General features: G+C 37.8%; 1 protein-coding gene across 5 annotated transcripts in view; it reads left to right on the plus strand.

Annotated features, from left to right (window-relative positions):
- Positions 1 to 12,189, plus strand: part of Pak5 (p21 (RAC1) activated kinase 5) — a 345,014-nt gene that overhangs the window by 185,303 nt on the left and 147,522 nt on the right. The window lies entirely within an intron of this gene.

The raw sequence follows: 12,189 nt of genomic DNA on the forward strand, positions 1-12,189 counted from the left end.
CAAATTGCAAAATACATAGAATAAGGTAGAAATATGTTGCAATATTGACCCACGGTATTGACATGGATTTAAACACAATGCTGCATTATATGGTAGGTTTAGCAATCTTACAGGCTCTTAGAAAGAGGGAACAACAGCCCCATTTCAAGACAAAGCACACAATTAAGACTTGCGATCACAAATTTTTTGGAAACAAATCTTGTTTTTAAATCAAAAGTCAAATAAAAGCATTTGTAAAAATAAGAATATCTTAAGTTACAGACAGAATATAGGGTACTCTTGAGAGGAAATAAGTATTTTTCTGTGATAAAATCTCGAGTAATATTCTTTGGATATAAATAATATAAGAGGACTTGTTATTGACCTATGCTTGTGACATTTTTTTTCTTTTCCATATAGGTAATAGAATAAGAATTGTGACTTAATTTGTGAATCTTAATCACTAATGTTAGGTGATTCTTATAACTGAAACTGACCATAAATCTTTGATTTCTTCACAAATTGTCCAGAGCAAGGCAAGGAAATTTATGCAAAAGAGATAATTTGGAGTAATTGTAGAAAAATAAGATTGTTTCCCATTTAAATCCTACTATGTCAGAATATTTAACCAGCCATGGCACAGAGTGGATGGTGGTGAGGAAAAAATCATCATAGGCCTTTTTCTTTCACCTTCTATGATTTTGATGACAGATGCCTTTGGCCTTTTGGATGATTTTTAACTTAGAATAGCATTTCTTCTTTACACTAACTTTTCCCTTCCTCACCCTCTGCCATCACCATCTTGTGTGTCCTCAGTAACCAAGTACTCCTTCTTTGGGAACAGATAGATAGTATCTAACTTACTGTGTCATTCTTTGAGTTTTATATTGGTTACCCAGGGATACCCAATTTGAAACATCTATAGGTGCATTTCTTCTTAGGCATGTCTGAGAATCTGCTTTTAGGAAAGTAGTAGACAGCTGCAAGACATATAATGATTGTTGCTGTCCTGCCCACATCACCTTGGCTTTCTCTGGATGCTCAGCCTATGTATTGGATAGAGGTCTAAGGAATACCTCTAGGAGCATCTCTTGGCCAGAGTTAGACAAGAGTTGATAGACATATACTGTAGCATCCTAGCCCCAAGGAGAGAGAGAGCTGTGGTAGACACCTCTGAGGCATATTTACCCAGATTTCTACATGTCCCCAGCAGGATTGAGGCCAGGTTCCTACAGTAGTAAGTAGTAAATTCATTGACTAACCTGGGATTGACAATTTTCTTTTCTCTGAATTATTTTCTCAGTTCCCAGATCCCTGGGACTACCTCACAGGTAAACTACTTGCACTCACATTATAATCTTAGAATCTGCTTCTTGGGAGGACCTGATCCAAGAAAACACACTTCTCTTTCAAAAATGATATGATAGACCATGACATCAGAAGGTAATTTTCTTTGGAAATTAACAGTCCGTAGCACTGGGTACCAACAACTACCAAAAACCTCCGGTTGGGAGTGTTACATATGTTGTGCTGTCAGTAGCCTGATTTCACATAACTCTGTCTGCCATTTTGGTTCTTCCTCTCATGACTGGGGTCTCCTTGTCTATCTGTCTGGGACAGAGCTCCTGACAATTGTTCTATCATCTTATCTAAGTGAGTGAAGTCCTATTATGTGGTACCTTTGACTGAACCATTGAACAACAGAAACTTTATGGAGGGTAGATTAATGTGTGCTTTTTCAACTATCTAGAGAAAGCATCTTGTTATCCCTAAAAAAAGAATTGGTTTTCAAGTGAAGGCATATGTATATAATAGTTTCTATCCTATATAATAGTTTCTAACAATCGTATTAGGAGTAGGATGGCCAAGAAACTCAGATATATTCCAGTTATCTCTATACGTGACTGTAAATATGCACATATCAGGGTTCATATTTTCACATGAACTCATATTTTCACATGAATTCACAAAGATGCTCAAGAGAAATTTGATTGTTAAACTATTCTTTTTTCTCTGAATTCCTAGATACTTCAAACCCCGAAGTAGCAATTAAAGGATATAAAGGATCAAAAAAGCCATTTGGGGGATAAAGATTTAGAATCTGAATAATCCATTTATTTAGTTCAAGTTACCAAAATAGCTTTCTTCAAGCCAATTTGCAGGATGTTGTTTACTTATCAGAAGTTGCATTGTTGGGTTCCAAATCGTTAAATGCTTGAAGCTTGAAGGCTAGGGAAACAAATAATTATTGGTTAGGTGAATTTTCAAGGGAGGCTAGGGAACCCAAGAGAGAATTAGACTGCTGGATATAGACACAAAGCCAGAAGAAGGGTAAAGGAGGAGAAATAATTAAGAGTGAAATCATTTGAGTGTCCATCTGCTATTGGACTTCACTGTAATGCTGAATGCAGGTAATTGGTATTTGGCTGAGTAGATAATTAGGCTGGGTACAGAATGAAAGGAAGCCAAAGACTGGTAGATTTATCCTGCACCATCTTTCTGAAGTAGAGTTTAAGGACTGGGATGTGGCAGACAGAACCTCCCACGGCTTCTGAAGAGAGGAGGGTGCTTGCAGATCTGCGACACCTTCTGACTCGGAAAACAAAGGAAGCAGTACCTGAGTAGAGAAATATTCAACTATAGACTTTAATTATAAGAAACAAAGGCAATCAGGGCTGATGTTTCTTTGGGAAGGGCTTGGAATACCACTTCTTTAATACAAAAGAAGTTTCTAGTCTGAGGGAACTATTTTCTAATGATCCAGAACATATAATTTACAATGATGTGACTGAATTTACATTAATGTCACTGTGCCCACAGTGATAAGACTCTAGGTATGACTAAACCTTATACCCAATTGAAAGTATCATTGCTTGATAATCTGCTAATCATTACTGAGTAGGACTAGAGAAATACTAACTAGAAAAACAACATAAAACTCATCTAACACTCATTTTCACCAGACATTGTCCTAAATGGTTCTCAGCAATTGTACATTTAGCAACAATCCTGGGTAGTTTTTTTATTTTCCTCATGGGAAAACAGGCATAGAGATCCAAGGTTGGAATTGTCCATGTTTCTCTGATTCTGCTTGCACTGGCTTTGCCTGGAGAATAAGAGAGAAAGAGCCCACACTGAGCAGATGAGGGTGTATCAGCCTCAAGCAGGAGAACCCTGTGCCTTCCCAAGACAGACAAGCTGACAGCAGAATCATCAGGTATTGCCTGCATCATGGTTAGCTACCAAGAAAGTGGACACTCAGGCATCTTCCTTCTGTTCTTAAAGGCCTTGGAATAGTCTCAAAGCCCCTTTGGAGAAGCTGCTCAAATTTTAAGGGAACACTGTGTCATCTTCTAAATGACACAGAGTACACAAGAGAAAAGCAGAATTTGTTTCCAGTAAGACATTTCCCTTTGGCCCCTCATGGAGATCTCAGAAGCAGTCTAATTTAAAAGTCATAAGAAAGCAGAGTCTGTCCTTTGCCTAATTTTGCATCTTCATTCCATGCCTGTTCTTGGTTTCTGCCATGACTGTGTTCCAGCCACTTTTTTGATTACTTCTATCTTCCCCAAAAGCCCTGGCCTCTGTCTTACCTTGCTGTCTGTTTAAATATTTGAAACATCTCTATCCCAGTCTCCATCCCCAGCATTCCCAATCCATACACCTCTGCCTGCCCCAGTATTTTCTCAGAACCTTCCTTGACCCAGACCTCAATTCTGGAATGTATTTTCTCTACCCCCACCCTCTCAGACATATATGCAACTGACTTCTCTGAATTTTTCTCCATCCAAACACTCATTGTGCTTCAATATAGTTATTTGTTTGCTTCTCTGGATATTCATGGGGACAAATACCACCCTCAGTCCTGGACACATAGGTAGACACAGGATGAATGTTAATTTCATGGATAACTTAACTCAACTTACTGCCTCCCAAAATCTGTTTGGCCAAATCTGGAGCTACGGTTTGCAACATTTGAAACTAGCCACTGTAGATTTATATGTTCAGCCCCAGGCTTTTGAAAAATATGAAACCCTCACCCATGTTTACCCAGAGTGTATGATTATAATCTAGCATGTAATGAAGGAAATCCGAACTCAAAATGACATGGTAAAATTGGAGTCAGAATAAATTCCAGTTTTGGGGGGTATTTTTTTCTTTTAAGCCCAAGAAACCATATTTGGGGAGAAGAAATACCTACATGTGAGGTAGAAAATAGAAAATGATTAACTAGAGGAAAAGTGTCATTCAATAATATCCAGATGAGAATCGTGATCCTGTATCTAACAGGAAAACTATGTAGACATGACTTATGCAGGAGATGCTATCTGGGCTCCTACCCTCTGCACCCAGCCTTCCCATTTGCTCCCAGACACTGATATGTGCAGCCTGGGCTAGAGACTCTTTTATTTTGAACACAGATGTATAGCCTGGGGACAAGATAGGCTGGAAGTCTTAACACCTCCCACCCCTCAGAATGCCTCTCTGTCAACTGATTTCTCAGAAAAGATACCTCCTTTGCCCTTGGATAAGAAAATTCTGAGGGAATTATTTTGTACCTATCCTCAGGGTAACCTTAGCAGAATTGAGCCTTGTCAGAAACTACAGAAACTTGCTTACAAGCTCAAACGTAATGGCCTGTCTTCCCTTCTACATCTGCTGTTCCTGTCCCTGTACTTCCCCAAGAAAGATCTTGTATTCAATCATTGCTTCCAGATCTGCGTCAGGGACTACTTCAAACTTTAAGAATATATCAATCAGGGTAGAGATAAGAAAGAGAATCTATCCCCGGTGGTTCAGTTTAAGGGATACAATGGAGGAATGGACAAAGTTAAGGAAGCAAACAAAAGGTAGTAAGGTCCCCAGGGCCTTGCAAAGTGGGAAGGCTTTACCATCCCCAGACCTAAGAGGACCAGGTGTACTAATGCTTTTTCAGGAACTGCCATCATGGAGGGATGATAGCCATTTCTAGAGATAAGCGCCAAAGCAAAAAGGGAGAGAGAAGGAAACTATGCTGGCCTGTCATTTCCCTGCCCTCACATCATCTGCCAATGCCCCCTAATAGCTAAACCCAAGAGGGATACAGACACCAAGGAAGTTTACATCAAGTCCAGGGCACAGAGAAAGGCAGATATTGGATTTGCCAAAGCACACGGAATAAATAGTTCGTATGGTTTTCCTGTTTATCACATTAGAGTGCTGACTCCTGCTGATACCATGTTTCAGTCTAGATTCTATTACTGAGGAATCTGAAGAGCCTTTCCTCACTACTACAGAGATGATTACAATGTTATGGCATTAAGACCCATTAGAAAAAAAATTCAGGACTCATTTAGCTCAAAGATAAGCAGTCTGAAGAGTCAATTGATATTTCTCGTTGTGAATAGCAACACTTTGCTAATCAAGAAGACAGGCTCCAACATAATAGATTGGTTATCAAACATTTCAAGGCCAGGGATGGAAATAATGCAGGCAGAGTGGGGCTGCCCTTCAGAACGTGGATGACATGTTCAGTACATTACTAGTAGCAGCAATAGGGGAAACAATAGCAACAGTTGACATTAAATGAGCACTTTCAGTGTACAAAACACTGCGCTCTGATCACCACATCTCTTGATAGCAATAAAAATACCCAATTACATACATATTATCGTTTGGATATGAGGTGTCCCTCAAAAGCTCCTATGTTAAATCAGGAGGTGCAATGACCAGATTATAAGAGCTGTAACCTAATCAGTGAATTAATCCGTTTGATGGGTTAATAATTTGAAAGGATTTACTGGGTGGTAACTATAGGCAGGTAGGGCACAACTGGAGGAGGTAGATCACCAGGGTGTGCTCTTGGGGATTATATGCTGTCCTCTGGATCTTCCTTCTCTCTCTCTCTGCTTTCTGGCTATCATGAGCTAAGCAGCTCTCCTTCACCACATACCCCCACCACTATCTTCTGCCTCAGCTTAGGCCCAGAACATTGTAGTCAGCCAACCATAGACTGAACCTCTGAAACCATGAGCTAAAATACTTTTCCTCTTCTAAGTTGTTTTTGTCAGGTAGTTTAGTCACAACAATGAAAAGCTGACTAATACCTCCTTAACTTGTTTTATTAGTTTCCTGGGGCTACCATAATGCTGTCTGGGCTCCTACCCTCTGCATCCAGAAAGTACCACAAGGGGCTGGGACTGTAGTTCAGTGGCAGAGCACTTGCCTGTTGTGTATATAGTACTGTGTTTGGTCCTCAGAACTGCATCAATAAATAATCAAATAAAATAAAGGCATTCTGTTAATCTACAACTACAAAAAAAATTAAATAAAAATTAAAAAAAGAAAGTGCCACAGACTTAGTGGCTTAAACAATCAAAGCTCTGAAGCTAGAAGTCTAAGATCCTTTGGTTCCTATTAAAAGTTGTGAGGGAAAATTCCTTACATGTCTTTTTCTTAGCTTCTAGTGGTTTTCAGGCAATCTTCGGCATGACTGTACTTGTAGATCTCTGCCTTAATTATCATGTGCATTTCTCCCTGTGTATCTGTATGTCTTTGCCCCAATTTTTCCTTTATGTAAGGACACCAGTCTTACTTAATGAAGACTCACCCTAATGACCTCATCTTAATTAATTATAGCTGGAGCAACCTTATCTCCAAGTAAGGTCACATTCTGAGACAGTAGGAGTTCAACATATAAATTTTTGGAGAACATAATTCAATTCATAACATCACTATCAGATAAATCTGAACAATATAAAGTTTATCCCCCTAGAAAATACTTAAAAGATCCTCATTGTGCTGAAAGATATTTGTCAGAAGCATTGAGACCAGTGCTATGGAAACACAAGGAAAGCACAGGATTAGAGATAGTAAGACAAACCATACTCAAGGACAGAGATTTAAATGTCAGGTTGGAGCTGGCTGAAGGTTCAGAAGAAGGAAGGGAGAACACAGGTTATATTTTCTGTACAGCAGTTTCTCTGAAAGTGACAGGCATATGCCATGGCAGCACTCCCCCTGCCCACCTTCCTCCATTCCAAAGATACACAGTTGCTATCAGGTCTGCTTTCCAGCCAACTATTAGTCATAAGCAAATCTTTCATCTATTTATTGGAATTCCTGGAAAAAGAGCAGGAGAGATACATCTATTAAGAGGCTTAAAAACTCTAATAATGCTAGAATTGAAGAAAAATTCAGTGTGAATGAGTTTCATCAATTTGGTCATTAGTTTTTTGAGGAAAGTGAAAAGAAATGCATTTATAGAAAGCAAGAGAGGTCATTCGGGATGCAGTGCAAATATTCTTGGGAGGAGGAAAAAAGTCAACACTGCTACATTAGCAAACCAGTGTGCCCATGTTGGTAAAAAATAATTTACCAAAAAAAGGCTTTACCAAATATAAAGAAAACTGGTAGATTATTAATACCATTCTTCTATACATTCCTAAACCTTGAACTCTATCCTTTCTTGAATACTTTTGTCCCTGAAAATCTGATAGAATAAAAGTAGGCACATCACTATAACAAATATCTTCAAAATTCTCAGCATCCAATATTCTTTTTTTAATTTTTTGAGATATATAGTACATTATTATCACCTATAATCATGTTACTGTGCAATACCACAACAAAGCTGCTTCTACTTATAGCAACATAGTCCCATTGATGAATTTTTCCCCATCCAGCCCTCCCTACCAATCTCCCCAGTCCCTGATATCCTCCATTCCACTCTAAACTTATATGAGATCAGCTTCCTATAGAGTACATGTGAGTAAAATCATGCCGTACTTGTCTTTCTGTGTTTGATTTATTTCACTCAATATAATGATTTCTCATTCTATCCATGTAGTTACCAATAATAGGATTATATGCTTTTTCATCTTGGAATATTATTCCATTATTATGTACAGTTTCTGTATATGTTAACTTTTTAAAAGTTTCTCAATGATTTAACACAAGAGGTGTTTATTTCTTCATATCATAGTCCAATGTGTGAATTTCAGCTCAATACCTGTTATAGTTTAGATATGAGTCATCCCCACAAAGCTCCCTGTGTTAATGCAGGAATATTCAGAATTGAAATGATTATGAGTACTGTAACCTAATAAGTCCATCCTAGTTTGAATTGACTAACTAGATGTAACTGTAAGCAGGTCCAGCATGGCTAGAAGTGGGTCACAAGGGAAACTCTCTGGAAGGGTTTATCTTCCTTGTGGTCCCTTCCCCTTCCTCTCTTTGTTTCCCAGACACCATGAAGAGAAAAGTACCCTACACTACACCCTTCTGCCATTACTTTCTCCCTCACCTTGGATCCAGAGCAATGGAGTCAACCCACCATGGGCTAGACCTCTGAAACTACGAGCTAAAACTTGCTTCCTTTAAGTTGTTTTTGTTGGATATTTTGGTCACAGTGACCAAAAGATGATAACCTTCCATAAACTCAGGAACCAGAATCCTTGGAGAGTTTTCCAGAACCAAACAACTATTATAAATGGCAGAATCATTACCAGAGTTCAGTCTAATTTCAGAAAGCTAATGTTCTCTTGACAACCTGGTTCCACTTTCTCTATCATAATAACTGGGTAACTTCTATAACAACAATTCAAAGTCTCAGTGGCTTAGCATGCTAAAGGTATAATTCTCCTTCACTTCACAGTCAAGTGGGAGAGGTGCTGGTTGGCAGCTTTGTGCCTGCTGTCAGGGACCTGGGATTCTTCTGTTTTCAGGTTCCAGTCTCTTCTGATTCTCAGAGAACTCTCCATTCAACTGGAATACAAGAAAAAAGAGAGCTAAGTATCAATCAGGGGCATTTTGTTAGCCATGCCTGGAAGTGACGTCAAGTCAATCAACTACCACCCATATTTCATTGGTCTGAACTCAATCACAGAATCACACCTACCCACAATGAAGTCTAGGAAATATAGTCTAGCTATGTACCCAGGGGGGGAAAAAAAAAAGAGAACCAGTAGTAGTGTAGTAGTCATAGATTCATATTTCAGAATGATCATGTGTAAGAAGAGAAGAAAGTAAAAGAGACAGATGGTAGATCTCCTAGTTTTCACAGTCTCATATGGGGTTACCATTTCTCTTCCTCTTGTCCTGGATGAAGAGAAACTACATTGCAGCTGCAAACAGGCATCTTCAATTTCTGAGAAATACAAATAATCTTCAACACAAATGAGTTAATGTCTTGGAACTTCATTTCCAAGAAATGATTTTGAGTCTCATTCTATGTAAAAGCATATTTATTCACTGAGAACATATTTTTTCTTTTTTTTCCAAGGGAAATAAAAACTAAGACAGAAGCCTAAATAGCAACATGAAATATTTTTGGTTAAATAAAAGTTTGAGAGAGTATGAGAATATTTGAACAGGTAGGTTTGTAGAATCTCCTGGAACTATCTAGTGAACAATATAGAATTACTTCAGTCCTCAAAGGGAAGAGTTTCAAGCTCTTAGTACCCTAGTGTTCCGAGATTGCAATTATGTAAGAATAGTTTTAAACCCTAGCACCCTGAAGCCTAGAACATAGTTAAGGTAAATGCTAACCTTGCAGCTTCCTTCACAGTATCCATAAAGCTACCATCTAGAGCTTGAACACAATTATAAATGCTTACTTGATTCATGAATCATTCCATATATAGAATATTGTTGTTCGAATAGATGAGAAACTGTGCACAAGATGGCAACCACCTCTTACCTCCTTTAGCTTACAACGAAACTGTGTGGGGATATGTACAAATGTTTCCAATATATTGGATAACTGCAAATGTTTACAATTTCTCCAGAATCTTGGGTCTGTAAAATATTTGTAATCTGAATACTTAAGAGTTTCATTCTCTAGAACACTGAAATCTCAGTTCAGTGTTTCAGACTTGTGGCCACTTGTGACTTGGGTTGGTAATTTTTGCACCTATAGTTCTTCTTTGAGTAAATTCTTTGAGAAAAAAACAAAGCTCAGAATATCAGATTCACTTCATGTACTTCTCTTCTCTCCAAATGTACCTCCTTTCAAGTTCTGACTGCCTTAGTAGCTTTCTGATACCTGGGAATGTAATTTCAAAACAAAATTTTCAAGCTTTTTTAAATGTATTAAGTGGAAGGGTTTGTACCCCCAACGTTTCAGAGAGTAGAATAATATTTTTATAGATCTGGAAGGAAACCTTATAAGATGAACCCTTCAAAAATTAAGGAAGAATGAAGGTGTTTACAGGCTAACAAAAACTGAGACTACTTCTCAGCTGCTTATGTGCAGTTAAAGGAGAATTTTAAGTAGAAAGAAAAGAGAAATACATATATAAATTTCAAAAAAAGAATAAATGTGGGTAAATATTGACTATATAAAATAATTCCTTAAAAGGCTTAAATTTGTACATATAACATATGGAATAAAGCAAGTCATATAAGTGCATGCTATTGTTCTTCTTACAAGAAGTAGTGCAATTATCATACCCAAAGACTCCAAAGAGGTAAGGATCCATGTTTTTATCTCTAGGGAAACCATTCAAAGAACAAAGTAATATGTAACTTACTAGCTAAAAGAGGTGGGCAACAATGGTAAAATAATGCCTGATTGACTCAAAAAGTCAGGAAACAGGGAAAAAGAAACATAGGACAAGTAGGGATGTTTTGTAACAATGCTGAGGATCAAATCCAGGGCTTTGTGCATGCTAGGCAAGTGCTCTACTATTAAACTACATCCCTAACTCTAGGGAATTTTTAAAAATAGTTTATTTCAAGCTAAGTACATTAGAAACAAAGGGACTAAACACTTAAATTGAAAGCTAAATTTATAAGACTATTGAATGAAAAAGAAATAAGAAGCACATGTTGCTTACAAGAGACCTACCTGAAGAATAATGATACAGAGAAGTTGAAAGAATACTACTAACTAAAAAGACCTTGCCAATAACAGATATAAACTGGATACAGCTATATTCATATAAAATATATGAGTTTTTAAAGTCAATAATTATTGTTAGATAAAAATATAGACTTTTTACAGTTAAAAAAATTATCTCACTAGAAAGATGTTAACAATTATTAATGTCCATTTATTGAATAATATAGCCTCAATATATATTAGGCAAAATGGATAGAACCAAAAGAAAAAATAGACAAATTCACAACTCTTGATAGTCGATAAGACAAACCAAATAGAATAAGAGAAGATTTGGCACAATAATGTGCAAACTTGAATTAAACAACACATGTAAAACACTGTACCTAACAGTTGCAGAATACACATTCTTTTTTTATTATTGGTTATTCAAAACATTACAAAGCTCTTGACATATCATATTTCATACATTTGATTCAAGTGGGTTATGAACTCCCATTTTTACCCCGTATACAGATTGCAGAATCACCTCGGTTACACATCCACGTTTTTACATATTGCTATATTAGTGACTGTCGTATTCTCTTTTGAAGTGGATGTGACATTGTTCCTTGTGCTGATTGTACACCAGGTCAGAGGTCTGTATCTTTAAAGACATCTCTCATACGATCTGTCCTCTGGAAAATGTTTCCTGGCAACATCCCTGCTCTTGTCTGGAGTAGACCCTGTGGTACCCTTTCATATTCATTATTCTTCCAGCTGCCTGTAGCTCCTCTCTGCAAGCTTGAGGGTATCTGACTTGAGGGCTTTTTCTGACCATAGGAACTTGCTAGGACCATACACACTTAAGACTAGAAATGCCAGAGAGTTATTGTACCAGGTACAGTTCCCAGCCAATGAACCATGAGAATTGCTACATAGATCCTTACTTCCTTGCCTTTCAGTTGAGATCATCTCTCAACTATCCTCATCTGGGCTTAACCCCAATTGCTCTCAGTGATAACCAGCTTGAAAACATACTGTATATTGTCTGATTTTTCCTAGCTATTTCACTTCTTTGCTTTTTCCATTTCCTGAGTTATCCCAAATAAAAGATGTGCACACAAGCTCTTGTATAATAAGGGTTTGCTCCTGAGAACCCAAACTAAGACAGTGCCCCATCTGTACCCCTTGACATGACCTTACTTTACTATATTATAATTACTCATCTCCTGTGAACTCCTGGAGGGCAGAGGCTATGTTTTTATCTCTGCATTTTGGACCATAGCACGTATAAAGTGTTCACCTGGTGCTCAGTAGCCAGTGTATGATCTATGAGTGAGGCTTGATCTGATACTCATGGTTAGATCTCCCAAGGCAGGGATGCCAGAACAGATCATGCAGGCTGACTT

This window comes from Ictidomys tridecemlineatus, chromosome 5 (assembly GCF_052094955.1).
Source record: "Ictidomys tridecemlineatus isolate mIctTri1 chromosome 5, mIctTri1.hap1, whole genome shotgun sequence".
Lineage (NCBI taxonomy): Eukaryota > Metazoa > Chordata > Mammalia > Rodentia > Sciuridae > Ictidomys > Ictidomys tridecemlineatus.